Here is a 6,000-nt window from a genome sequence, read left to right on the forward strand (position 1 = left end):
ATTTAAATCCCTGAGAGGGGAAGGAAAACTCTCAGGTGCATTTTTAAGACCCTCACACTTGAGGATGTGTCACTGAAACTGAACATATGCTTAAGTGCATTCTCAAATAAGACCCTTTGAACGAGGTCTTACATAACTGTATCTTCGTACCAGAGGATTTGCATTCTGTAATATTTGCTACAGCAAGTGTAGAAAAATTAAAATAGCATTATAATCTCCAGGCAAAATGATGTGTGGGTTAAGGCATGAGATTCCAATTCGTCAGCGAAATGTGGTGAGAGCAGATTTTTCAGGGGGATGTCCATCACCCAGGGGCAGGATCTTATCAGGGAGGGCTGTTCTCACAAGAGTTTGGCACAGATATGTTTATGTAAATTCAAGATAAACTGCTGAGTGAGATAGGGGGATGTCTGGCTACTTTCTCCACCTTCTCCATCCAGATAGAAAGAACTGAGACAAAGCCACGTCCTTACCTGCTCCAGTCGAGTCCTCAAAACGTTCTTCCAGTCACTCAGTCCCACTACAGTCACTGTCAAAGATGCCTTTGAAAAATCCTCTCGTAGGCTTGGAGTTGGCAGAAATCTGCTCCTGTATGTTTGGGAAGTGTTACTTTCCCTTTCCCACACCCAAAGCTGCAGGAATTCTCCCCGAGGAGGCAGCAGGGCAGTTCCCTCAGAGACAGGCACGTGGCAGAGCTGCCAGGGAGAGTCCAGGGATTTTCTCCCCTTTTTCCTTTAAGGTGGTGGGTTTTCCTTCACTCCACTCCAAGTCCTCACAGCAGCAGCTGTTGCTCACAAGTCAAACACCACACCATAAGTGGGATCTTCTGCCCTGATTTAATCCAGGTTATTGTCGTTTGTTGGGAGATTTCTCAGAACAGGTTTCTGGTGTAACACCTCAGCCCTGCGGTCTCAGGGATCCAGAACAAGTACACAGAAGACCCCTGTGCATCCCTGCCCGATGTGTTGAGGGCAAACCATGGCAGAGGCTGGATTTCCTGGAGCAGGAGAGAGGATTTCTACCAAGCACCTTCCTACCAGGAGCCAGACAGCAGGACTGTGTCAGCCAGCAGTGCCCCTGGGTGCACCATGCACTTAAATATACCATTTCACTGATAAAATATATCAAAGAAATAACAATGAAAAAATGCTGTAAGTCCTCTGAGATAAAGGATAGAACAGGCAGTGCTGGGATATGTGATCCATAAAGGAGCCTTTTCCTGTCCTAAACACCATTCTGCACCAGTTCAAGCCAAGGATTTTGCCCACTACAAATATTTGTGCAGAGACTGGAATGGGGTGGGGGGGAAGTATTTTATGAATCACTGTGAGAAGCATCTTCTGATTTTACCACCTCAGGGAGAGGCTTTGAAGAATATCAGCTTTCTGGAGGGTGTCATTGCTCCTGGAGAACAAGATGGGACCTGTATAGTCACTTTTTTCCCTGGGTCCCATGCACTAATCGTGGAATTTAAACCTTGAAGCCTCTTGGCTTCTCCACGTGGCCTTGTCCCCAGGGAGCACAGCATGAGCCACTCTGGCTGTGCTGATGACACAGTAGTTTTATCCCATGTCCTTGTAAAGCCCAACACTCTGGAGCAGGCACAGCAAACTGAGGACAATCAAGATCTTAGAGGGTAATATGTTTTTGTGTGTTCAGCAGCTCGTGGTGCTGTATAACATCAGAGCCCAAAAGCAGCAGTGGCCTCTCCAAATCACACTATTAATATTGGATAATGAGCAGCACTGCTACTGTTGAATTCCAGCACACCAGAGGGTGATTTCCAGCACTTCCAGTCCCTGGCAGAAGTGTTGTCATCCTCTCCACTGTGTGCTGGGATTGCAGAGGTGTCACTGTGGCTGAGGGGGAGCTTTCTGCAAAAACCAAAGATGACAATTTGGCTTTTTGCTGCTAGAGATTACCTAAATTGCAGTAGAAGAGCCATTTTTGATAGGAGAGTAAGTTTTCTTTGCTCCTGGGACCCATCCAGGATTTTTTCCTCTAAGAACCAGCTCTCCTCCACACTTTAACCCCAAGTCAGGCCATGAGGCATCTCCACTGTGGCACATCCCACAGTGTGAGAGAGGCTTTGGGTCTTGTACCAAACAGCCCAGAAAGAATCAACATTTTTGAGAGCTTCTTTCCCTTCTGCCCCACTGAGACCACTCCTCCAAATCAGCTTGTCCATGTTCCCACAGGGGAAGATTTGAGCTCAAGTTTTGAGTTACATTACAACCTTTTCCCCACTCAATGTACCGTGCATGGTGCTCCTCTCAGCTCCAACACTCAGCACTTCTGCAGCCTCCAGATTTTTGTGAGGGTCCAGAGAGCAGAACTTGTCTCCATCTCCCCATCTGCTCTCTGAAAATAGCTGGAAATTAAGGTTAAAAACTGCCTCGCCTTTGGGTTTTACTTTCCTCTGCCTCTCTATAGGAGTCACAGGAGCATCATGCCTAGAGCAGCCTCCTGGCACTACACAAGCCTGAGCAGCTGATCACAGGCTGGTGTGCCTGAAATATTTTCCTGAGATTCCATTCCTATAGAAGGACCCACAAAAAAAATTAAAAATTAAGAAACCCCCCAAACCCCCCAAAAACCAGCAGGAGGTTTCCAAGGTCACTACTGGAGGGCAAGACTTGAATTGCCCATGTGGTTTCATGGAATGCTGCTGTACTTAGGAAAAGTGGGGTTTGAACTACTATTTTTTCCACTTTTTTTTTGGAAGGATGACTGAGCAAGAAGCAGCACTGTGCCTGCAATGCATCCCTTATTTGCCATCAGTGAGAGGTGTGTGAACAGCAGGGGGAACCGACAGGAGCAGTGTTGGTACAATGCATTGCCACTTTGGAGGATTTGGGGACTGGTAATGAACTCTCACATATGCAAGGCTAACACAAATTATGTCTGTGATACACCAAATGTCATCACATTTTCAAACTGAGAGCGTTTTGCTTATAAAATCCTTTTCATTTTGAGCTCCCAGTGCCTCAAACCATCTCCCCAGCAGCAGACGTGTCCCCGCACCTGGGCAGCGAGCACAGGACAGGATGGAATAGCAGAGAGCAGAGTTTTTCCCCATTAGTGCTATTTTGCTCCTTCCCACACTAATTGGAATTCAGATAATGTTAACATTTCCATTCTTATGTTAAAATTAATAGTAGACTGCGGGTATTTCAGCTAGACATTAATTGTATAATATTCACACGACAAATGCTATTAGTTTTAGAAATCTTCCAGATAAACTTATATAAATTTGTCACCACAAACCCATGAAAAAACTTCCATGCATATTAATTAGGGCCTTTCTATAGTAGTGCCAGAATCCTGAGTAGTCCAATGGTAGCTGCCTACTTCTATATAAAAAAAGGGAATATCCAGCTGTATTACTCCCTTCTTTCAGTCTTTTTTTCTCTTAATTGCAAGCCTGGTGTTTCTCACCAGTGTGTAACATTGGAGAAATTCCCTTCATACCAGGACTTACCACCACAGAAGGTGTTGTATAACAGGTTAATATTTTACAGCTATTATCTGACTGGTATTTGAGTTGGAGTGATTAGAAAAGGAGAAGAAAACTCACCCAAGTCTTCCACAGAGATTGAGTGAGCAGCTGGAGTGCACTTCCCAAAATCCAGGGGTCTGGAGCAGGAGTCTCCGGGGCCGTTTCAGCCACAGGAAACTCCATGAGCCCAGCCCAGTCCATCCCAGTGCAGCCTGACTGGCAGCAGCACAACTGCAGTTTTCAGGGGGCAGCTACAGGGTCTCATGAGGGAAGGAAAACAAAATAATTGCAGACATGCTGGGGGAAAGGTACAGCTTCGTGTTAAATACCAGCTCTGTCCCTCCAGCCCCATCCTGGCCCATCCTCGTCAACCCACAGGTCCTCAGGGCCCCCAGCCCACTGTGAACCAAGAGCTGTCACTTTAGATGTCCTCTGTACTACCCACATTTTGGTCCTAGAACAAAATGCCACCTGCTGCCTCCCTTTCCCATACACACACTCTGATTTCCCATCCCTCCACATCCTCCACACCTGCATATCATCTTCATAAAGCCCTTCCTGTGCTGTGAGGGAGAGGAGCTCCCCAGCTGGCAGAAACCATCAGAGCTCCATTGAAGTCACCTGTCTGATGATCTTCCTGGATATTCCATTGTAAAAACTTAATAGCATGTTTTATTGTTAAGCTGTTTGTGTTAGAATTGCAAGCCAGATGTTAGGATCATTATTCTGCTGTTCCTTGAAGATTCTACCAAGCATTCTTTTCTTCCAGCCCTCCACCACCTCCTTAGCTCTCCCATGGCTTACCCAAACAAGTGTTTGAGGGGTCAACTCATTTTCAAGGTGAGCCTGCAGTTCTAATCCAACCCTCTTCTCCTATAAAGGATGCACCAGCCTGACTATGAAGTACAAGCTTATTCAGAAGAAAACACACTTAACAAAGCTCCTTTTTAAAAGAAAAAAATTGAAAGGTGAAACTATTTATTTCAGTAATTGAAATGTTGCATATTAAGGTAAATAAGTACTTGGCAGAGTACAAAATGCCAGAAACTGATGGGCCTCCACTCTTTACTCATGACTGTTAGAAAATGACTTTCACAAATGCTCTGAAGTGCTTTGTGTAACCTGAGTTTCCCCATTTCCCTTCATTGTATCCCTCTGTGCAATTCAGATTTGTAAATCATTCCAGGAAACTTTATATTAACTCACAAGAGCCCTCCAAGACAATATCCTGTAGTTTCCACTGGTCTGAGTCAGACCTAGTCATATCAGCTCAGAAATATCCGTGACCTTTTAGTGTCATTTTTCTTCTGGTGATCGCAGAAAACCAAAGTAACTCCTGGATAAAGTTCTGCTTCCTGGCTTGGAAGGGGAAGGTTTTGCCCATACTTCCATCCCAGCTGAATTCCCACTGAATAATTTCATTCTGCCTCTGTAAATTCCCTTTACAGCTTAAAAGGCACCGAGTATTTTTCTTTCATTGATTACAGCTGAGTAGTCTAATGCAGCTGCATTGCCATGGAAGTGATTCCTTTATGCTACAGCTCCTGTGCCAAGATTGGGTGGTGTGAGGTGGATAAAAGGGACAGTATTGCAGACAGTCCCAGCAGAGCCTCATCCATCATACTCTGAACCTCCCACAGCACCGGTTTTACAGCTCTCCATCCCTTGCCAGCTCCTCCTTGCTGGGATGTGCAGTGACAGGAGCACTCCCATTGTCCCTCTCAGACATCAGATCTTCTGCTGCATTTCAACCCCTGCTCAGAAGAACCTGTTTCCAAGAGCAAGGAACATCATGGCTATGGGGGAACCATTAATGGGGGTGGCTGTTTTCCCATCCTCTTTTACATGGTGTTACAACCAAGCAGCCAAGATATCCCATGGGAGAGCTGCTATGGATTTTGGGAGGGACTGGTGGCCCAGGGATGCAGAGACTTCTGTCACATCAGTGAATATTCCCTGGGAAGGTGGCCTGGGCAATGCCCTGCAGGATTCAGGGCAGCCCTTCCCAGGGTGAGCTCCTGTTTTATTTCTGTCAGTGCCTAATGGAGAACGTTCACTGATGCATCTAAACCCTCCTCCTGACAAACCCACTGCTTCCCAAGGAAGGCAGGAACCCATCCTCTTTTGTTTTCATCCCTTTTCACAGTGTACTTGTGTTGAGCTGACTGACATGTGAATAAGTCCCAGGAGAGTTATACCTAGGGCACTTCTACTAAATATTGCCTGTGGTAGGAGGGTGCAAACTCAAGGGAGGCATTTGGAACAGACTTGTAAACAGTTGCCTTGGTACTACCTAATTAGAGTGTTACATTGTCTGGTGGGATCCACTCCCAGGAATGTGCATAGCCTGGATTAACTTTTCCAGAGCCAGGGTGGCAGACTGGAAGCAGTCAAGATCAGGAAATCATTTGTAAGAGGAGCTGGGTTGCTTTTGAATCTCTTTTCAAGGGGACGTTTGCACTGCTGAGCAGAAAAGAAGTTGTTTTGCCCAATACCTCAGC

The sequence above is a fragment of the Pithys albifrons genome, chromosome 13, assembly GCF_047495875.1.
Source record: "Pithys albifrons albifrons isolate INPA30051 chromosome 13, PitAlb_v1, whole genome shotgun sequence".
Classification (NCBI taxonomy): Eukaryota; Metazoa; Chordata; class Aves; order Passeriformes; family Thamnophilidae; genus Pithys; species Pithys albifrons.